We start from the raw sequence: 24,091 nt of genomic DNA, 5'->3' as shown, positions 1-24,091 counted from the left end.
ACAAATGCATTCTCACCTGGAAAATGTTAATATATGAAACAGTCCTTACAAGTTGAACATGGTTATACATAAGAAATAAATTTGCCCAAACAAACCCTATAATGTATGCCACATAGAACCATAATTTATGTCAGTCAATTTTCTTAACGAAATATATGAAAGATCCATAACTAGTGATTATCATACAATAACATGTCCTTGCTATAACTGACTTCCTACCTGAACAACCTTTCTTTTTTGTATTATTCTGCACAAGCCAATTCTGTAAACCCAAAGAGCAAAGTGCTAAATTTTACCCATGCCTGCTATCTAATGCACTACCACCAACACTTTTCTTCAAGACAAGACAAAACATAGCAGACAATAAAAGTTAGTTGTTGACATTCTGCCGCCGGAAGTAAGACATTCACCTCCCTCCTGGGTAAGAATAGTCTCCCTGCCCCCCAAACAACATACACAGATACACACACTTCTGAAAAAGAGGCTGAAGAAGTTAAACTCAACACCAGCATGCAAACCATGAATAGAAGATGTTGTTTCTGCTTGGAAGGATAATCTCATTTCTGAGCTCTACTAAGGTGCACGCAGTGAAATAGATGATTATGGACTTGAATAAGTAAGGAGCAAAGGCACATTAATGGCTTTTCATGTTGGAAGTAATTTACAAAGATGCCGACATATCTAGAGGCTATCACTGCTGTATCAATCTACAAAGAAGGCACATTAATCTCTCCCCAAACTTCCACATTCATTTTCTGTTTTGTCCATAATATGAAGATGCATTTTCAAAAGGGATGTTCATTAATTTGGGAATGTGTACTGCAGTATTTTGTGTTTCTCTCTTGGAAGATTTGGATTAATTGAAATCAGTGAAATGTAGAAAAGTAAGTTAGAGAGTGTAACGGCAATTAGGTTCGCCAGATCCCAAGAAGAAGCAAGCTAGAAAAGATAGCTTGATGTAGTTGTGGATAAGAGAAGGATGCTGTCTGAATGACTTCCCCAATGTGAGGTGTCCTCCAATTAAAAGGTCCGTGTTGTGGGATAACACACTCACTGGCATTTTAATGGGGAGCACTGAGTGCATTTTTAGGGATCCTCACCTGAGCAACCCCATGCTAAAACAGAACAGAAAATGCACTAAATAGTGAATTGTGGCAAGTTGTTATATCACACTACTATGAGCTTCATGCTGGAGTGCTGAATAATATTCTCTCTTACATTTAGCCGCAGGCAAGATGTGGGATTTTGCCACAGCAACTGGGGAATAATGAGGAGTGAAACGAAATGTCTCACATTTACTGCTTGTTTCCAGTTCAAGCATCCCACCCCCAAACCAGAGGAGTGGGTGGATGATAGAAAGCCTCAGAAAAGTCTCATGAGACTAGGCAAGTAGACAAAGCAATGGCAGATGAGATTCTGTGTTGATGTATGCTTAGTGATGCACACTGGGGGAGGGAGAAAACAACCCCCATCACACTTGCACAATGTTGTGTCCTGAATTAACTACTGCAGCTGAAGAAAGAAGCAGATGGCTTCCTGATCAACAATTGTTCAACACAGGCACAACGTTGAATTTTGGGGTGATGCAACCCAGATTTGGTGGATCCCTCTCATTTTGTTACAGCGTCTCCAGTTTTCACCTTAATTTTCCTGGCGCTTTCTCATTTGGCAGAAGGACACAAAGAATGGTAATTGTGGAAGCAAACACAACTCCTTGGGGTTTGGATTGTGATGTTCCTCTTGAGTTGGTGTTTGCATCAATGCTACTTAACATTTACATTAAACCACTGGGAGAAGCAATCAAGTGGTGTTTTTTTAGATGCTGCTGACACCTAGGTGTGCGCTTCAGTTAATAAATTCTAGAGAGCTGCTTTGTCTTTACTGAGTCAATTTTTGGAAGTGGTGGTCAGTTGGATGAGGGTGGTCAGACTGAAATCTTAATTCAGACAAATCAGATGTGATACTTGTAGGGTCTTCCTCTAAATCTTTAGGGAGAATGTTTACATATCAGTAATAATTGGTCCATTGGAACAGATGTAGGGTCTGAGAGCTTCCCTTGGCATGCCTTTGGATAACCAGGTAGCTACAGTAACTAGAACTTTCCGAGAGAAAAGTAGTATTAGGTCCCATCTGCACAATACATGTAAAGCACTATTATACCACTTTTGCCCTGGAAAGGTCACTTCAGTGCTGCTAACACAGCGCTTTGACTTCACCCCTGGAGGTGCACTCCATTGACTCTTGAGACGGTTGGATGTCAACAGCAATACCAATTTAACAGTCATGGTTTCCTTCAAAGAATCCTGGGAACTGTAGTTTGTTAAGGGTGCTGAGAGTTGCCAGACCCCTATTCCCCTCCTAGAGCTACAATTCCCAGAGTCAATTTCTCTTCCTAGGGAGCTCTGGGAATCACAGTTCTGTGAGAGGAAAGGGGTCTCCTAACAACTCTCAGCACACTTGAACTATAGTTCCCAGGATTCTTAGGGGGGAGCTATGACTGTTTAAAGCGTTATGATACTGCTTTAAATGTATAGTGCAGATGAGGTAAAGTCTCTTGCAGCAAAAACAAAGTAGCTTGTGGACTCTAACCCACCTTTTCAGATGCAACTGATAAAGTAAGCTTTAGCCCATATGCCATAATCAATGTATTAGTTTTTAAAATGCCAGAAAACTCTGTTGTTTTAGACGAACTTTGTAATTTCCGTTGACTCTGTTAATTTGACAAACTTTTTCCTTTGACAGAGGAAGTCTTGTTAAGTTGTATTCATAACCTTCAGGCATGGGTGCTGTATTGCACTATATATGAAGCTGCCCCTGGAAACAGCTTGAAAGCTTTAGCTAGTGCAAAATGCAGTTACATGTCTCCTAATAGATGTTGGGAGATACAAATATATACAGCTCCTACTGCATATTTCACTAGCTACCATTCATTCATTCATTCAAGGTGCTGGCAATAACCTTTGAAGCCCTTCATGGATTTGGCCTTTCATATCTCCAAGACAATCTCTCTTTGTATTATCTGCCCAGGCCAACTTCAGTCCTCTAATCAGCCCCTGCTTCGTGGACGTGTCCTGCATGAAATGAGAAATGTTGCAGTTAGAAACAAAACCATCAGCTGCTCCAAGGCTGCGGGATTTCAACCTGGGAGCATCTCTTGCAGGTTTTTGGGACAGATTATAAGGCAGACCTACTTGACTTTCTTTTTAGGTTGGCTGGTTCATTTGTTGGGAGTTTTCCCCTTGGTTGCTGCTCATTTCCTTCTTTGTACTACATTTCCACTTTTTAAATATTTACTATAAACCAGGGGTGTCCAAACTTTTTTCAAAGAGGGCCAGATTTGATGAAGTGAACATGTGTGAGGGCCGACCACAGTTGTTGACCAATTTTTTTAGGATTGAAGTTGCTGATCTTCTGTTAGGATTTTACCCCAGGAAATGAACTGCCACAAGGGCCGGATTAAACCAGACTTTGGACATGCCTGCTATAAACCTTCTTGAGCTTCAAAAGAACAAATGGTACCAATGTCTTGCCTCAGTAATGAACTGGATGAGAGCCAGCAAACTGAAACTCAATCCAGTTAAGACTGAGGCCCTCTTAGTGGGTGGTTTCCTAGACCAAATGGGTGGGAGATCGCCTGCTCTTGATGGGGTTACACTTCCTCTGAAAGAGCAGGTTTGTAGCTTGGTTTTGACCTATAAAGCCTTAAATGGCTTAGGACTGCAATACCTCAAGGACCACCTCTTTCCATATGGCCACCTCTTTCCATACCTCTGGGTGTGAGGAGATATATAATTCAATAATAATAATAATAATAATAATAATAATAATAATAATAATAATAATAATAATAATAATACATTCTCAACTTGAGTGCAGTGAATATCTTGTACAACAAATTATGTCAAACTAGGCATATTATAGCTCTGTATTGTTTGATTGTTGAAATTACTGTTGTCTCTCAAAAACAAAACATAACCGTAAAAAAACACCCTGGGTACTACTAGTGAATCTCAGCCTGCAGGCCATATGCAGCCCTCCAGGCCAGTCTGTATGGGCCCCAGGACTCTCCCCAAGGCATGCCCCTCTCCAGACTTGTTCCACATGCTCCTTAAGAGTTTTTCCCTGGTTGAAATGTTTCCCTGAACTGTGATGCTTCTTGCTTAACTTGATTGAGAGATTTGCTGATGTAGGCATAGAAACCTCTGGCTTTTGCACAGCTGGAGTGCCCCACAATTGTCAGGCCTAGGAAAGTTGTCCTGGTGCCTCTCCAGCTGTTGCCACTTGGTGGAGGACCACCTATGATGTTGCCAAAGGACATGGTTGCTGAGGAGAAAGAAGCCCTCACCTTGCCTTCTATGACATCAGTGAGCTGCCCCTAGGTCTCAGGGTCTGGGATGCTCCTGCCCTGGCAACCCTAGTGAGCAGCTCTGGCTATCCCTTTTAATAAAAGGAGGGGAATCAGGCAAATAACTAGCATTGCCTTTTGTATCATTTTATTGTGCCTAAATGTGCAGGTGCCCCTGACAAGAGGTAGTTTGTTCATCTGGCTCTCTGCTTGTAGCATGCTAGTCTGGATTATGGGGTTGAATTTCAGAAGAGCATTCTGGTGTTAACAGAATCCTGTTTTCACTCTGTGTTTTTAATAGCTGTGAGGTAGGCATACAATTCAGCAAGTTTTAGGATTCAGTGATGTAGAAAATAAATTTGTGAAATGGCATAAACACAGAGAGAGGAAAATAGCACTTCTCTTGAGTAAGATGATTTTCCAGAATTACTGAGGTTTCTGATTCTATGAGACTATCAAAACTTACCAGGGGTTAAAGCTAAAAAGACATAACTAAGAGTAATTCATAAAATCCTTGGATATACAGTAAGCTGCATTTCCCCCCTATCCAGGCTGACAGCCAGATTTGAGTGTGCTTGTGGCAAAATGATAATTACACTCTCAGTCAGAAGATACAAATTGAAAGGAGGCATCCTGCCATCTTCTACTCAACTCACTTTTGCCATTTGCCAGCTTCATTTGCAATAACATTCTAACAGCACCAAAAAACTCTCCTTGAGTTCCATGGATATTAATTACTCCCAGGTAAGTGGGTATAGGATTGCAGCCTAAATTAGCTTGTGCTTTTGGTGGAGAACTTTCAAGGACAAGCCCACTGGAAACTGAATTGTCAGTGAAGATTTTTAAGAAAACACAATCAGTTGCACACAAATTTGAAGAACGTTTAACATATCTTGAGCTAAGAACCACCTGAAAGGGCACATCTCAAGCTTTACCTGTCTCTTTAAAATAAAATAAAAACCATCTTCATCTGAATTTGTATTTTATGGATTCCTGTGTCTCATCACCACTCTGAACATCTTTAAAATCCTGCATGATCCAGGTGCCCCTCTCTTCAAGTCTGAAACCTCCCTTTATGAACTGTAGCACAGGGTATTTAGCTCATCTCCCTCAACTTGCTGTTCTCCAGATAATTTTGTATTGCAATTCCCATTAGGTTTTTTAAAAAAGGTAGGTAAGGTAAAGTACCCCTGGACAGTTAAGTCCAGTCAAAGGCGACATGGGGCTGTGGCGCTCATTTCGCATTCAGGCCAAGGGAACCAGTGTTTGTCCACAGACAGCTTTCCGGGTCATGTGGCCAGCAGGACTAAACCGCTTCTGGCACAACTAACACCGTGACAGAAGCCAGAGCGCACAGAAACGCCATTTAGCTTCCTGCCACAGTGGTATCTATTTACTTGCACTGGCATGCTTTTGAACTGCTAGATTGGCAGGAGCTGGGACAGAGCAACAGGAGCTCACCCCGTCGCAGGGATTTGAACCACCAACCTTCTGATCAGCAAGCTGAAGAGGCTCAGTGGTTTAGACCACAGTGCCACCCGCCCTCCCATTAGCCCCACCCAGTATCCGGAGGACACCTGGTTGATGATGGCTAGTTTACATTACACACAAAAAAATTCCGTGTATTTTTTGATATGCTACTTTCAGATTGCTTCCCTTCTTCTTTAACCTTTTACCTTATAGTTTTTGGTTTCCAAATGACAACCAGGGCTTGTTTTGTGCTTTGATACCCCAAATATAATTATCCCGCACATCAATGCCTTATTCAACCTACTGGAAAGATGAAAGTGGAGGTGAAGAAACCACAGATCGGGCTTTGCCCTGCAGTGACTGGGCAGAGTTTGCACTTCTCTATCTGTCTCTCCAATATACTTCCTTTTTTTTTTTTTTAATGACCTGCTGCAGAGATTTGTTGTACTCTTGTATAATCGAAAGAGACAACTTGATAATATCAATGACTGCCAACGTGTCCTATTCACAAGAAAATGTAGAGTGGCAGGAAATATCACTACAACAGCAGATTCGTTGAAGTTGCATGCAAACTGTGCTGCACTACTAACATGGAAATGGAACAAGTGCTTAGGAACCCAATACTCATCTCTTCTATTGTGCAGCTTGAAGTGCGGGGGCAGGGGGGGCGGGAATCTGATGGTGGAGTTGGGTGACATTACTAGACATGGCATCTTACATGCCACAGGTGAGCATCAGGAATGGATTGCTGCGTTCTCAACCTTGTATTTTTAATTTGTTTTCATTTTTATGGAAAGAAAGAATGAAACATTTAAAATATAGAATACAGTGGTACCTCGGGTTAAGTACTTAATTAGTTCCGGAGGTCCGTTCTTAACCTGAAACTGTTCTTAACCTGAAGCACCACTTTAGCTAATAGGGCCTCTTGCTGCTGCTGCGCTGCCACACAATTTCTGTTCTCATCCTGAAGCAAGTGTTCTTAACCCGAGGTACTATTTCTGGGTTAGTGGAATCTGTAACCTGAAGCGTATGTAATCTGAAGCGTATGTAACCCGAGGTACCTCTGTACAGAAGTAATAAAACTGAGCCAACCACCCATGGCTCTTGAATATACTACAATAGCGTGTAAGTTTCTGTTCTAACCATCTTGGGAACAGAGTTAATAACTACCGTATTTTTCCGTCTATAGGACGCCCCCATGTATAAGACGCCCCCTAATTTTTGACATTTTTTAGGAGGGAAACCTAGTCTTATACATGGAAAAATACAGTATTTTCCTTTCACTTCCAGGCATCCTGGGGAGAAAACCATGCAGAGGACAAGGTTGTCACTAACATTACAGGGATGTATCAAAACAAATTGTTTTAAGCAGATTGAATTTAATGATTTCCATATTTGCTAAACTGTCAAGAATGGGGTTTGTTCTAGTGAAGGATGCAGTTCACAAAATGCCATTCAAGTAAGTGTGATCTAGTTTATTTCTTATTAATAATTGTTAGTATTTTACTCAACATAGTTATTAGTGCTGTTAGTATGTATTTTCACAGGAAATCTTCCTTTTCATATGTATTATACATATAATTAAATGCACATGTGTATGTTTAAATTAATTACATGCATTTAGGAGAGATTTACATAAATCTTGCACCAAATATTGTGTGGAGTGGGGTTTGTACATCGCTAACAGTCCTCATAAAGGACGTGGGTGGCACTGTGGGTTAAACCACAGAGCCTAGGGCTTGCCGATCAGAAGGTCGGCGGTTTGAATCCCCACAATGGGGTGAGCTCCCGTTGCTCGGTCCCTGCTCCTGCCAACCTAGCAGTTCGAAAGCACGTCAAAGTGCAAGTAGATAAATAGGAACTGCTCTGGTGGGAAGGTAAACCGCATTTCTGTGCGCTGCTCCGGTTCGCCAGAAGCGGCTTAGTCATGCTGGCCACATGACCCGGAAGCTGTACACTGGCTCCCTCGGCCAATAAAGTGAGATGAGCGCTGCAACCCCAGTGTCGGCCATGACTGGACCTAATGGTCAGGGGTCCCTTTACCTTTATTCTCAGCAAAGCAGCAGCTGCTCTTTTGTTAACCACTGTATCCTTACATCTTTTCTTCCAGGAGCAATGAATTAAACATGGACACGCCATTTACAACAACCAATGCAGGCGAGAATGTTTGCATGATTGGCTCTAACTAAGGGTGGCATGCTAAACTAACCAGTCAAAGAACCAATTTTAATTAACTTCCAGCAGCTCATCCTAAATATACCATCCCTTTTCATTTTAAAAATAGCTATTGAGATGACTTTCACAAATGTAAATTCAGTGGCACAAAAGAAAGGGTAGGTGCCCTTGTCTAAATTTGAGCTGTGCTAATTTTGGATTACTAAAGGCAGTCTTGGTTAGGAGGATGCTGCTCTTGTGACCTGTGTAGTGGGAAAAAATCACTTATCAAAACCTTCATAAAAGCTGCACTGGCAACAGACATTCAGAATAATTGCTTGGCAATTAACATTTGGTGGTATTTATGTTCCATAGAGATATTTCTTGCGGTACTGGAAATCTGAATAACATTATTCTGTTCACATCATAATTTTCTCATAATCTCAGTGCCATCTTTTATAAGGGAGCTTTCATGTCTTGCATTTAAATAATAGATTTTTCGTCCCCAACTCTGACCTTTGCATTTATCCTTTGTTATCTTAAATTAGGTTCTTTCAAGCAGAGGTGTAACTTGTAATGACTCATTGTTTGCAGACCTACCACACAGGAAGACATTTATAACTCCTGCTTAGCAACAGTAAAGATGATATATTAAGATCATTTTGCTAATGCTCAAATGAACCTTATCCACAAATGAGAGCGGTGCTTAAGTTCAGAGGCACACTAAGCTTTTGCACGACAGATTTAAGGTTTTCCTCCTCTAACCTTGAGAGATTTACGGGCTAAGATCATAGCAAGCTGCCACAAAATCCACTTGTTATGATGCAGCAACTTTTCATAGAATCATAGAATTGTAGAGCTGGATGGGACCATGGAGTCTTCTAATCCAAACCCCCCTGTATGAACTTAAAGCTAGAAATCTGGATGAACCATGGGCTGCCAATGCAGTGTCCATGGGCACACCCACAGATGCCTTCCCTGGTAGCCCACCCCACCCCGCAAATTAGACATGAAATGTCTTTTATTGTATTCCATTTATGAATCACTTCTCATAAGGCACCCCAAAGCAATAAATATAATGAACATGTATAAAACTCTCTCTCTCTCTCTCTCTCTGTGTGTGTGTGTGTGTGTGTGTGTGTGTGTGTGTGTGTGGAGTTAAAGCAATTACACACACACAGGTAAAAAGGTAAAGGTAAAGGACCCCTGCACAGTTAAGTCCAGTCAAATGTGACTATGGGGTTGCAGCGCTCATCTTGCTTCAGGCCAAGCGAGCCAGTGTTTGTCCACAGACAGCTTTCCAGGTCATGTGGCCAGCATGACTAAACAGCTTCTGGTGCAATGGAACACTGTGACAGAAACCGGAGCGCCGTTCACCTTCCTGCTGCAGCGGTACCTATTTATCTACTTGCACTTTTGTGCTTTTGAACTGCTAGGTTGGCAGAAGCCGGGACAGAGCAATGGGAGCTCACCCCGTCACCCTTCTGATCGGCAAGCCGAAGAGGCTCAATGGTATAGACCACAGTGATACACACACACACACACACACACACACACACACACTATAGACACTAGAAGGCTTTTCTCAAAGGGTTTGTGGGGCTAGAGGGGATACTGTGTGTATTTGGGTGCATGTGTACACAACACTTTTTCTAATTTAAATTGGCTGCAAAAGGTTGGCAACCCCTGGGTTAGGCCCTTAGAAGTTGCTGGATGAATGGAAGTAAACAACAAATGTAACTTTCCCCACAGGTTATTCAGTTATTCTTCAAGGTTTATCTTAGGTAACCAAAACATCCAGACTGAAGAACCAAAACGGACATGGAAAGGCAAATGGATCAACTTGGATCAGCACATCTTGCTGCTGGAAGCACCTTACAGTGTGACTAGGGTGGAATCTACACACATATAAAAAACGTTCTGAAAATGCTTCTTTTTAAAGTGCTTTAAAAAATACATTTAATTTTCCACAAGGCTCACCATCGCCATCTAATGTCACATTGTATATATTGCATGTAAGACTCACTTAAAACATTTTATTTGCAGCTGTATAGCTAAGTCGATTTCTCCTGATATGTGATTGAAATGACTGGGTCATCCCCTCCCTAACAGAAACTTATCCAGTCCCTCTAAAAGTTTCCTAACAGAGAGGTTTCAGCAACTCCGAGGAACATGCTAAATTGCCCAACTATTCCTACAGTTAAAACACATCAGCCTGACACATTTGAAAGAGGATTAATCTGTACATCCAATCTCAATTCAGTCTATAATTCCCTCATGGCTCCATCCCTTGCTGATCATCACCCACCTATCTTAAAGGCTATGCTCCCTACAGTTCAGGAAGTTAACTGTGTCCTTCATGTTGTTTTGAATTCACCAAAAACATATGAATGAAACGGAAATTTGAACACACATATATTCAGCAGCATATAAGCCCTTCTGAAATTTTTGAGATTTAAATATCTATAAATGTTTGATTATTTCTGGATCTGAAGTAAATTCAATTTTTCTTACAAAAGATGTACTTTGAAAAAATACCAGAAGCATAACATGACTGCTGAAGAGTAGAACTCATTAGACTGACAGTAAACATCAAGCTCTTGGTATTCATCCTTTTCTTATGGCAAGCTGAGAAACATGAGTGCAGTAGAGCAGGAGCTGGCATTCTCTACCATGTAGAATATGCATTGCTAAGCTTCCTGTAATAACATGTATTATTCAATAACAACAAGTTTTACATCACAGAATTCAGATTTTTCACACAAATGGTAAGAAAATGTGAATAATAGATCTCAGTTGTCAACTTGCGTTTAGACACTAAAATAAGAGGTTTGTACAATAAATAAATGATAGCTATGCATGCACTATGCTTTATATATATATATAAAGAGTAAATCTTGATCGGTAGTAGCATGTACCCTTGCAATAGCAATATTATACTCTAGCCAGCACTTCTTCCCTTTGCAAAGGTGGGTTCTCAACTCGGCACACACCTCCTGGCTGGCTGTATCTGGCATGGCTAGTTAACGATGCCTACTTTGTGGCTCAGGTCCTCCTCCACAGTAGATCACGTTAGCTGACTAACTGGAAGAGATAGGGTTGGTCCACTCTGGTCCACACTTGACCCCTAAATTGGGACTTGGGCTTCATATCAGCTAAGCATATTGGCATTCCATTTAAGAGTTGATTGACTTGGGCCAAGCCCCATCTTGAATTGCCCATCTCGACTGGACCTAATGGTCAGGGGTCCCTTTACCTTTACCTTTAGCACAACCTTACTTCACACAACCCCATTGAACATGCAAACAGCAACACAGTGAACATAAAAAATATATACTCATAACTTGTATGCAAGATGATGTCTCCAAAAGAAGTCTGGGAACCATAGTTTGTTAAGAGTGCTGGGAACTGTAGCTCAATGAGGGGGGAAACTACAATTCCCATCATTCTTTGCGGGGGGTGTAAAGTGATTTAAATGTGTGTTGGATTTAAATGTGTGGCATGGAAGTGTCATTGGCTCTTTAGGATGCAGTTAAAAACCTAGCTGAAATTTATGAAATTCAGTGCTACATATAAAGCACTGCAGTAGTCTTACTGGGACATTAGCAGATCATGGGTCTCTACTTATCCTTTTTTGAACTGGCCATCAAAAATATTAAACACATTTATTGCATTAAATTATAACATGTTCCATAATGTTTCAGACAAAAGCCGAAACTACAAATACAAATAAAATTGTCTTTTATTTCAAGTCAGGCCTCTTAGACCACATTTTTAATGTAAAAAAAAAAAAACCCAATATAAGGTAACCATATACTGAAAATTTTGCATTGGACTTTTATTTCTTCAGACTGTCACCAAAATGGAATAGAATTTAAATATGAATTTATTCATCACACCAATAGACTTGGAATTACTTTACATAATTATATGATTTATAGTCCTCAATAACCCTATTCAATCCAAAGACTTTCTCTAACAAGGGTGGTGTGATTAATAGTAAATGGAATACTGTTAACAATAGTATTTGACTTTAGAATTTGAAGTTCAATATACTGATTATGTTTCAACAATATTAATGGACTTTTGTTAGGTCTCTGCAAATAGCAAACCCCTATTCTTGCAAGATAGAATGATAGACTTTCCAAATGTAAAGGTTAATGAAAATGTGAGCAACATAAAGCCCACGAATCAAAAGAGCACAGAGTTCTTTTCAATGAACTCTCCTTTCTTTTGAACGGCTAATTGGCGGGTGCCATGGCTGACTAACTTGCTTATTAAAATAAAATAAAATGGGGGAGCAACCACCCTGGGAAGTCATGGTGCTAGGAAGAAAAAAGAGGAAGTACGGGTGCCCAGTGTTTACACCTGGTCATTCATCTGCACAAGATGTGAAGATTAAAGACTGCCTTGTCTTCTTTCTTCAAAAGCTGTCAACTTTTCAAAGAACAAATATCTGGTTATTATAGCCAGGGCTCAGGTCATGAGACTCCTGTTGTCCAGTGGCCACCACCCTTTGCCACAGAAGCAACTTGCCTGGTGAAGCAGAGTCACAAAGAAGGAGGAGGAGGAGGAGGAGTTTGGATTTGATATCCCGCTTTATCACTCCCCAAAGGAGTCTCAAAGCAGCTAACATTCTCCTTTCCCTTCCTCCCCCACAACAAACACTCTGTGAGGTGAGTGGGGCTGAGAGACTTCAGAGAAGTGTGACTAGCCCAAGAAGCTGCATGTGGAGGAATGGAGACGCAAACCCGGTTCACCAGATCACAAGTCTTACCACTCTTAACCACTACACCACACAAAGCTATCTTCCTGGCAGTGGGGTCGTTGCTGCTGCTACCAGGACAGTGAGGGGTGAGATGGGATGGCAGGGAGTCTGGTATATTGCAAGGCACCATGGCCTGTGTTGAGATCTAGGCAGTAATGCCTGCACTCTCCTCTCAGAGGCTCTGCTGCATCAAAATGCCCGCTTTCCCTGAATCCATATTTTTAAATTTCACCTTTGATCTTGATGAGAGATTTTTCCCCCCCTCCACAGTTCCACTAACGGGATGCTGGACTAAATGGGCCACTTGCCTCATCCAGAAGGATCATCTTATGTTCTTAATAATTTCAGTGTGTTCTATAAAAACTCATAAAAGTTGTAGCCTTGCACTGTTACCTCCAGTGATTTGCTGAGAGGAAAACTATAATCTTTGCTTGGCTCTTCATCCTGAAGAAGAATATTACAAACGGGAAGCTGTATTTAGTTATAGCTCAACTTGAGCCACAAATCTAACGATAAGCTAGGCGGAAAGGAGCTACAGCTAATGATGACATCAATCTTCATAAAAGCCCCAAGAGGCTTTATTTAAGTCTTTGAAACTGCATTTAGCTGCCCTGATGTATATGTACTTTCTATTAAAGCAATGTAAGGAGACGATGACTCATACTAGTCAGATCCCGCATCAGGATGACATCCATAATATAGTTCTGAAAATAAAATAATAGCTGCTTCATCCAGTGATAATAAATATGTGGAACAACTGTTTCATTCATGCAAACCCACAGTGGATTTGTCACAGTGCATCTCGTGTAAAGATCAGTACTGGAAGCCACTGTGGAGCAGACAACCCAAATTCCCTGGTCCATATTTGGCCCCTCTAAACAGGACAGATGATTGTGCATCTCCTACCCATAATGGGCATTACATACGCTTACTAAAATGCTCTAGCACACAGCCCCAGAAGACAGTGTGTGTGTGTGTGTGTGTGTGTGTGTGTGTGTGTGTGTGTGTGTTGACAATGAAAAATCAGTCTTTTGTTCATCAGCCTGGAACTGATGCAAAGGTTTTTTTGTAATTACACTCTAAGATAAGCTAAGAAGTGCTGTAGGCATACCGATGGTTGTTCTTACAAAGCAGTGAGTGGCTTTATTGAAAAAACGGCATTACTCGATGGCCTCAGGTTGTTTTTACAGTTGCTGATGGCTTGCATTAATAATCATTGCCAATCTTATTTCCTTCTGAGACCTCCGTTTTTAATTATTGTTTTCATATAGAAAAGGATAAGAGAATGATCCTGGAAGCTGCAGAAATCTTCGCCTCTGGACTAGCTCAAACTCATTCCTGCTTATTCTTTGTCCACTGTTATTGTCTATGCATAATAGCATTTATATGTTGTAGAAAACCAAGAAAAGCAGCCAAATAAACAATCAATGCAACCCAATAGGTGAACTGTTTATTTGGGAAACTATGGTCAGGCCTCCTTTCTCTTGACGTCATAGTGTCTCCAGATGAAGCGTGTCCTTTCAGCAAGTCATGAGGTAATTTTGTCAAGAATGGAAATGAAAAAGTGATAATCCTACCATTTGACATATTCATTCAGATGCCCCAACTACTTTAGGGTGGGAGACCTCATCTTATGTTAGCTCAGGCATCTGTATAAACACAGAGGTTAGCACGATCCAGCCAAAGTTGGCTGGGATTCGGGAACTTGTTTAACACTTTCCCATTAAAATCAATAAGATTTTTTTTAAAAATTAAGTTTGGCCAGCTTGTATCCTGTGTTTGTTATTGGGAGGCATCTTTGTAGTGCACATTGTAACCTTTTCCTAAATACTTGTTTTGAAAGACTCTGGTCACTTTCCTGACTCTGGGCTGGAGCAGTGGCGTAGCGTGGGTTGTCAGCACCCGGGGCAAGGCAAGTAATTTGCGCCCCCTAACCCATGGATTTGCGCCCCATAACCCTAACCCTCAGATGTTGCACCCGGTGCGGCCGCCCCCCCCCCTGCACCCCCCACGCTATGCCACTGGGCTGGAGTCAACTAAGTAGTTTTGGTAGCAGGATCCAGCCCAAGGGCTCCCACTAGCCCACCAGGGCTTCCCCATCATCACATGCCCCCTCAATTTGCTCTGGGGAGTCAGGAGAACCCCTAGAACAGCACATAGGGAGGTAGAAGCGAGGTCGTTCTATCAGACCAGATGGAATATTTGTTTTAGGGTGCTGTTGAATTTCTCCCAATAAATCTAGTGGTACAGATACAACACTGTCAATTCTGAGGATAATTTCACACATTTGTTTTCCAATGACCTTTACCTTTGTTTCAGAAAAGCATATATCTAAAATTTAAAATGGGGGTTTTAAAATGGGATGGAGGGTGGAGAATGTACCTTGGTTTTAACCTTGGTTGTTATACCTTGGTTGTTATATTTTGCTTAGATCTTGTTAGATCTCTGCATCCATTCTAACTTCTTGTGTTGAGCTGGTTGCTTGTGGGAAAATCTAATTGAGGGCAATGTAGTTCACCTACAGAACCGCTGCATCAGCACCATGTCACGAATAATTTTATTATGACAGCATCACAAAGCAAACCCACAGGCCACACTCTCCTTGCAACTTTACATTGCGTTCAGCCACACTGGCTAATCCCAACAAGCAAAAGACAAGGGTGTGCTGCTGTGCAGAGCCCGGTTTGACACATATGTAGCAGGTCAGAGAACATGATACGGGTTTTATGATGACAGGAAGTAGCTAAACTCCAATCCTGGATTTCTCGTTTGTGTCACCTAGAAGCTATTTGTAGAAGGTCTGAAGAGCTACAAAACATAGTGCAAACTTGGTTAATGCAATCTGCTCCACAGTGTGAAATTGCTTCATATTGTGAAAATGCACTGGTTTATATGTACTAGTCAGGAGTAAAAGGTAAAGGTAAAGGGACCCCTGACCATTAGGTCCAGTCGTGACCGACTCTGGGGTTGCGGCGCTCATCTCGCTTTATTGGCCGAGGGAGCCGGCGTACAGCTTCCGGGTCATGTGGCCAGCATGACTAAGCCGCTTCTGGCAAACCAGAGCAGCGCACGGAAACGCCGTTTACCTTCCCACCAGAGTGGTACCTATTTATCTACTTGCACTTTGACGTGCTTTCGAACTGCTAGGTTGGCAGGAGCAGGGACCGAGCAACGGGAGCTCACCCCGTTGCAGGGATTCGAACCGCCGACCTTCTGATCGGCAAGTCCTAGGCTCTGTGGTTTAACCCACAGCGCCACCTGCGTCCCTTACTAGTCAGGAGTAGTAGCTCCCAATCTGGATTACAAGAACTCTTGGGGTGGTCTCAGATAGTCATGTTATTTTAAGTTAACTCTTGATATGCAAGTCTCTCTTTTTAGTGACCATGTAAGATTTTCTGAAAGGTGGGATATAAATAGAAGTTAGTAAGGATTATGTGTTTTAGAACTACCTGCTTACAGAAATCCAAACATCCTTTGCTTCAGAGTCCATGGTGGTGGGGAGATTGTGTGGTTCCGACAGCTCTGTTCTTGCTCACTGGCCCACCACTTGAAATGCCGGAATTGTTTTGTTAACACAGAGCACCTTCTTCTGCCTGCCAAATGTATGGCTGTGTGGAGGTGGTGCCTGCAAGAGTCCCAACCAGTGGCAGCTAGTGGAAAGACTCAAAGTAGGTATTTCTAGGGTGGGCAGAGGGCAGGGCTGAATTGGCCCCTCTGCTATTGAATGACGGCAACAGATTCAATCTGGGTCCATTTGCTGCACCATCTTCAGGCCACATACCAATCTGCACCAGACGCTGTGCATGACTGGGCTGCAGATGTGGTGGCTCTGCTTCTCCGCACAGGCCTGGTAGACTGCAGGGAAGGATTACACACTTAGGAGTTACACAATATGCACATCTTCTTTGATATCTATTGAAATGAACACTGCGTAGCTTATTATTTAGAATGTATTTCATTCATAGTACTGCTACTTGTCTACTGGCTTGATCTGCGAAAGAGAGGGGTTTGTAATTGGCAAAACATAGTTATTTTAAGCAAGCGGGGGGGGGGGACCTCTGCATGTGCACCAACTGCATGAGGGCATGGCTGCTATTGCATCAGGCCACATGAAGACCAAAAGGAATTTTAGTTTAAAGAGCTTGAGTCCCCTTTTTGAAGACTGGAAGTTCACAGTATGTTTTTCTGAAAGGCTCAGGTGCTTGCTGAGGTGCTCTTTGATCTCCTCCTTTCTCCAGGCACCATCTTCAAGTCTTTGGATTTTGAATTGCCTATTTCTCTTCCCAAGGCTAAAATCCCTGACCTGACAAGATGCTAAACTTTCTTCATATTCTCTTCTTTCCCCCACATCCACACAGCAAGTGGTGTGATTTTTTTTTGTATGAAATAAACAGCATGATAAATTTTAAAAAAGCACTTTGGTGCTGGAACAAGATGCTACCAATTTGGGGGGGGGGGAGGTTGTAGCCCTGCTGTGTTGTGCAGTTTTGATTCTCCCCCTTCTTTGCTCCCTCCTGAGGAAGAGGACATTTCCAGTTGTACTTGGTAAGAAAGAGGCAATAGAATCTAATTCAGAAAATAACTCACGCCTGGCAGCTGTGGCAAAAAGAGCGAAGTTTGTTCAGCAAATCAGCTGAAACCTGCCAGGCAAGGATGGGGAAATGAACCTCAGGGGTGGTTAATGCCTCCTCTGAGAAGAGAGGGGAAGTGGTGGTAAGGCCTCTTTTGAAAAAAAAAATATGAAATTTGGATCCTTTGAATTCCACTAATCATTTCCAGTGGCTCTGCCAACCCAGTTCCTGGGGATGCAGGGGGGGGGGGACACACCCGTTGCCCAGCAGAAGTCATTCTGCTGACAAGACTTGTTTGTTGAATTCTTTATTATTATTATTATTTATTAAATCTGTATCCCACCCTTCATCTGAAGATCACTAGGTGGCTCACAACATAAAAACACAAAATAAAAACACCAAATACATAATAAAACAAAAACAAACCAACAGCACCCCCCATCCCCCCAAGTATCTGTTTTCAGTGAGATGTTTTGATGTAATGATCCTATTTTTATTTGTGGTTTTTTATTTATTTATTACATTTGCAGACTGCCCTTCATCTGTAGATCTCAAGATGCTTCGCAACATAAAAATACAATATGAAAACACAAAATACATAATAAAAACAAGAACAAAAACCCCCCCACAAACCAATAATCCCCCTCCCCTCATCTGCTACCTGCAGAGAAAACTGTGCACCCATTAAACAATTAGTTGAAATATGTAGGTACGTAGTAACGAGAGAGAAGGCTTTTCATTAGTTGCCCCTGTTTAAGATGTGCCCTTCTCAAGGAAGCTCACTGGGCACCTGACTTTAGTCCTTTTGGTGCACAATGAAATTTATTTATTTCTTTTTGGCAGGGTATTTTAACATGCTTAATGTCACAGCTTTGCTGGATATATTGATTTTATTTTCAATTCCCGTTTATACCCCACTTTTCCTTCTAGAAGGAAACCCAAACAGCTAAGAAGAACGCACCAACATATATCTGTGGAATCCTACTTAAAAAACTACACACCTCTCAATAACATAACATCAATCTAAACGACATATTTGAGAATTGCTAGGGAAGGATAGTGAGTCCCAAACATTTAGAACTCTAAAGTATGAGTTCACCATTTCCAGACATTCACACAACTGGCTCCCCACTGGATGTTCCTTTCCAACAGCTTGCCTCCTCCCTGCTGGCTATGAAACCCATATGTATGCTGCAGAGCAGCTACTGCAAAATACAGAGTGCTGTAGAGAAAAAACATAAAACCCTTTTTTCTGCTCCATTTGAGCAGAGAAAGCTGCTTATCTCCTTTGGAAAATAGGGGCCTTGCTATGCATTTCCAAATTGTATCCTTTCCTTGCCAGTAGCTGTTCTCCCAGCCCATACCTTAATGTCTACGGTGTCAAACCACAGTTCTGAAGCTTTACAATCAATAATTAAATAGCTGAGATAATTATAAGGCCCGGTGGGAATTTATAGAGATAGATTGTTACTTTTGTGCAAATGATCTGCATTCTAACAGGTGTTTTAGGATAACACATGTGGAGCTTTCAGAAAAACTTAAAAAAAACTAAAACAAAAATCCCCTCTGGGATTATAATGCAGCACACCCATTGGTTAGGAGAGGATGGCATGTAATTATCTCGACTAGCAAGAGGTTTGTCTTAATTCTAGCTGCTAAAATAAAAATTGAAATGGAATCAGCAAAGCAGAGCCATGTGATTTTGATTTTGCCAGCAAATGAATCACTCTCAGCGCATTTCCCCAAGATATGGATACATTCCTGTACAGGGTTAATGAACTGGCTTCTACGTGTCTGAACTGTTGATTGAATCCAGGAGAGAACAATGCAACACCATTGGAAGAGGCAGGTGCTGAATTGCATTCAACTGAATAATTCTGTATACTTAAAGGAACTGTGTATTAGGCAGGATTTTATATTTTCACTGTGTGTTTTCTTTCATTCCCGTTCTGCATTTGTTCATTTGTTGCTTTCCCTGTTTGGTTTCCATCCCTGTCAACAGATTGCTATAACAACACTTCCTTTGATTGAACAATGATTGGTTAAATTACTTTCACCCCTTACTCTACAGGTGAAAATTTCTCAAGGAAAAAAACTACTAGTTAATTTAATTTTCACAAAAATAAATAAATCAGTGCATTTGTTGCCCAAGGAAGATCCCGATACTAAGTTTTATGGATGTGCTAAGGATGGAGGACACATTTGGTTCACATTTTAGTATAACCTAATTTTCACTTTCCAAAACAACATGCAAACTGAAATGCAACTATCTTCTGAAATTCACACTGCTCTGAATTATATGATGCAGTTCTCCAACCAGAAAATATATACAAACATGCGTATATCAGGGGAAAGTTTACCTAAAAATGCATGTATTAAAATAGTGCATCTTTATGTGATCTTTACTTAGAAAAAGTGCAAAAAAAAGTATATCTAAGCAAGATCACATACAAAAATGTGTGCATTATGAAATATACATACTAAAATACTATCAAAATTTTCATGGTGGCTTTTCTGTAATAAAGAGTGCAACTTAAACGGAACTGTGGTGAATGAAACTTAAGATAGGAAAAATAAGAACTAGAGAGAGACCAAAAATGACAGATTTATTCACACTTTGTAAGAGCTGCTCCAAATTAACTTTACAATCACTACTGTTAAGTTGTGGGTGAACATATCAGACGACACAGCGATTCTTCAAACAGCTCTTGTTTATTCACAGGCCAGAACAGAACTGAACTGAAGGGTTCAGCCAGCCTGCTTATATAGAGCTCCACTAGAACGCAACAGTAACCATTTTCTGTAACTATCCAATCACTGAACGTCACTTTCGATCCCTTATTTGCATATGTGGACCTGAACTATCTACCGTATCCCCCTGATGGCCCAGGGTGAGAACTTCAGTACATAACAACTACAGTAAAGGAGGATAGCAAACACAATGCTCCTGATTCTGGTGAGCTGGTCCCAGGAGGAAGGGGTATGTGGTGGGGACAGGTCACCCCGGGTGTCACCACTGAGGGGGGTGACAAAATGCAGGGTGGCACTCACCGCGGGGCCTGCAGCATGCCCACAGACTCTGTGCTGCCCCAAATGGCCTGCCCATCTCCTCCCCCTCAGCTTGAGGCCCCGTGGAGCGTCCTGCCCCAGCTTGCCCCACCCCACGGGTGGCTGGACCCGCCCCTGGGCATAGTGCGCATGCGCTGCCCCAGGCACCCAATCAGCTTGCTCTGCCGCTGGCTGGTCCTACCCATCTCTGTCAGAGCATAACAGCCATGACTACAAGGGCCAAGACAAACCAAGAAGCAGATTATTTTGGTCAGTCAGGGAATAAGCCCACACTGACACCGCTTTATTTGGATTACCCATTACAGAACATGCAATCATGTCAAAGAAAATGTCAGAAATAAGTGAGAATCAAAAGATAAATAGGAAGCAACAGGTCATAACAGGGTTTGATTCCAGGAGTTTAAACGCTCTTTCACAAGTGTCTAGTAGAAGACATAATGAGATCTCTGATGCATCTTAACTGGGGCCTGTGGAATAGCCTCAGGGAGAAAACTTGCCAAGTACCACAATTGCAATGAAAGATGCAGTGCCTGCGTCACTGGGAGACGTCTATATTTTATTGTGATTCCACTAAAATGTAATGCATGGTGATATCCAAGAATCATTATGTAACCTAGTGATAATTTGGTGAGGTAAGATATTTTGACAAGGCCACAGACATTCCCTTTGATCTTGAATAGGTCTCCCGCAAATCTCGGGTTGATTACAATGGGGCTTTTATAGGGTAGCCCTGCATTTGCCCTTCCCACTCTTGTCAAGTAATATTCTTGGTTTGGAATCTGCTGTATCCATCAGCATCCTTAGAATTCTGCAGGTACAGATAGCAGGTGCACATTAATTTGTTTGAATGAAATTTGCATAAGATAACCAATGGCTTAAGTGAATTGGAGTTTTCTTCCTAGTAAATTGTGCTTGGCATTATGGCCTGTGAGATATTTTTAATTAATATCAATATGTTGCTTTAGTTTTTATGTGCCTCACTCATCCAATGAAAAGTGCCTCACTCATCCAATGATTTGATATTCGAGTTAAAAGCCAAAGTTCATTGCGTGCCAATTTCCAAACCGTTTTGATGAATGCGGTAGTGTAATTAATACATGTTTGGGGAATGCCTTGATTACATTCCCTGGAAGCCTCTAACAAAATACAAAGCTTCAGTTCTTTTGGTGAGCATATGTCACCTGACAGTAGCCTCATGTGCGTCATCATATACCCAATTATGTTTTCTAATTAACATTATTGGAAACAGAATTAATTGTAATGGAAGTGAGAATAGCACATAGGTGGAATCCGCCCCTTGACAACAAGGAATAATTGTGATTAATTAACAATGCATCAAAACTCTCAAAGAACAGTTTTTAAAAGGTCTTGTAAGTTCACAATATTTGCTGCACTCATTAATCTCTTCTGAGTACCTTTAATCAGGGGACTCCTTCAAAATTAAATAAATAGCATGCCAGCCCTCCTCATATGAATTATAATATCAAGATTCATTTTTTAAAAAGCATTAGAATATTTTCATGTAAGCCAGTCCAGATAAATACGACATTTTAAGCTCAGTTTCACCCACGAACATTATTGTAATGGAGAGTTTAAAATTCATTAGGGACTCAAGGGAGAAGCTGCTGTGGATGATTAAATGGTGCTCCTAGAATTCAAAATGAGGTCTGAAAAGTCAAGAGGTCATATGACAGCCAGTTCCGAAACCCAGGACTGTATCAGAAATCAAGTAACGTTTAGAGCTGTTTATGTGCATGAGGCAGATGTTATAAATGCTCTTCCAAACCAAAGTTAAAAGTGAACATTTTTGAACTGCTTCCTCAATGTACTAGTCAGACACCCAGTATCATGTAATGCTAAAGCAAGCCAAGACTCCTGACCAATTCAGGGGTGAACTATTCCATTTTTAGGAGACTCTCATGGACAGGATTAACTTTTGGCCCACTATTTATGGTTTTGTGATTGGCTTTTCCTTTACCCAGAGGCACTCAGTGGGACTGAGAATAGATGTTGTGCAGTACTGCTGAGCTCATTTTGTGTGCCTTAGGCTGCCAGCAAGCCTAATCTTTCAAAGGGAAAGAAGGCTTGAAGCTGTGGATGGATTTTCGCTGCTGCTGTTTTAACTGTTTTTCCTGTAGTGTACTGACTAGTTTGACAAATAAATGTGGTCTTCTAGGTTTATGCCAATTTGTGTGAAATAGTGTTTATTGGACGCCTCTTTCTTGGCCCTTTGAAATGCCGAATGGCAGATTATCACTAAAAATATAAAAAATTCAGAGCATTTCATTAAATGCGGTCAGGGTGTGGTGGACTGTTCTGGACTAATTAAACAGGCAAAAGGTGGATGAAAAGCTAAATAATGCTCACATGGACCAACCCTAATCTGGAATGTGACTTATAGAGCTGAAGAAGACATCTACATTTACTACTAGTTTTGAAACGCCTTAACAATAAGTGTTTACTTTCACCATGAAATAGAATTTGCCTCAGGCTGGTTTTATGCAGGCTGCAGAAAAGTTAAGGGGCAAACTATACCATTTCTGATTCCAAGGGGCGGGAAGCCATTTCCAAACGCCCGTCCCCCCATGTCACCCTTTCAAGGATAGCTCTGAAGACTTGCTCTAAGCCAGGGGTCAGCAACCTTTTTCAGCCGTAGTCCACCGTCCCTCAGACCTTGTGGTGGGCTGGACTATATATATATTGGGGGGGGGGATATGAACAAATTCCTATGCCCCACAAATAACCCAGAGATGCATTTTAAATAAAAGGACACATTTTACTCATGAAAAAACACGCTGATTCCCAGACTGCCCACAGGCCGGATTTAGAAGGCGATTGGGCTGCATCCGGCCCATGGGCCTTAGGATGCTTACCCCGATCTAAGCCAACCCTCTCTTTGCTCTGCTAGTTTCCCATACTGCTGGGACCGTTCGAAAATAGGATTCCCCCGCCTGAAGCCTGGTGTGATACGTTCTGCTCTAGCTCCTCACCCCTCACAGACCATACACAGCAGAAAGGCCTGAGGATCCTTGAAGAAGAGCTTGCCTCCTCAGAGGGCTATGAGAGGGGGCAGCCCTTTATGGTACAGACTGAAAGAAGTGAGAGCAAGTACTGCAGCGTTTCTGGTACTTCCCCTACCCCCTCAAAAAAAGCCAGCAGAATTAATCAGCAGAAGTAAGGAGGGTTGTGGAAGGCTGCCTGCCTGCACCTTTGATAGTTGTGCAGAAGAGGGGAATTTCAGCAGGCTGCACAAGCTGAAGCTCCTTTGTTCATCTCTTCTGGCCGCCCTATGACTTGCTCGGGCCCATAGCTGCTTCTCTTTACCGTCTCCTGGGTCTCCCTAGGCCCTTATCTTTGTCTCTACCCACATCCAGCCCCCCTGCATTTAACGGCATCCTGTTGCATTCAGGGCACATACCCACCTCTCCCTTTTGCCCCCTAGTTTGTTTTTATTTATTTTAATTGTATACCGCCCTGTCACCACATAAAAATACAAAATGAGAACATGAAATACAGAATAAAACACAAACTAACAACCTTCCCCCCTCCCCTCTGACAAACACATTTTAAAGGCCACAGAATGTTAATCAGCCAAAGGCCCTGGTTATAGAGAAATGTTTTCAGGTGGTTCCTAACGTTTAGGAGAAATAAAACTGGGTCGCCTCAGGGCTTTAATGAATTCTCTTCATAAATGAGCTGGATTAGCAGCACCTG

At 41.7% G+C, this 24,091-nt stretch overlaps 1 long non-coding RNA gene across 2 annotated transcripts; it reads left to right on the top strand.

Annotated features, from left to right (window-relative positions):
• The first annotated feature begins 2,495 nt into the window (after nt 1-2,495).
• On the top strand, nt 2,496-14,165 carry LOC310702409. Of its 2 annotated transcripts, none has more exons than XR_014523497.1 (5): nt 2,496-2,615; nt 3,028-3,160; nt 4,897-5,089; nt 7,106-7,274; nt 14,009-14,165. It is a non-coding gene; the product is annotated as an uncharacterized lncRNA (long non-coding RNA). The 2 variants fall into 2 exon arrangements; XR_014523498.1 differs by lacking the exon at nt 14,009-14,165 and adding an exon at nt 9,754-9,893.
• The last annotated feature ends 9,926 nt before the right edge of the window (nt 14,166-24,091 follow it).

The sequence above is a fragment of the Podarcis liolepis genome (genome assembly GCF_965112155.1).
Source record: "Podarcis liolepis genome assembly, chromosome: 3".
Classification (NCBI taxonomy): domain Eukaryota; kingdom Metazoa; phylum Chordata; class Lepidosauria; order Squamata; family Lacertidae; genus Podarcis; species Podarcis liolepis.
Note: the sequence above shows the minus strand (reverse complement) of the source record. Positions and strands in the feature narration are given on the sequence as shown.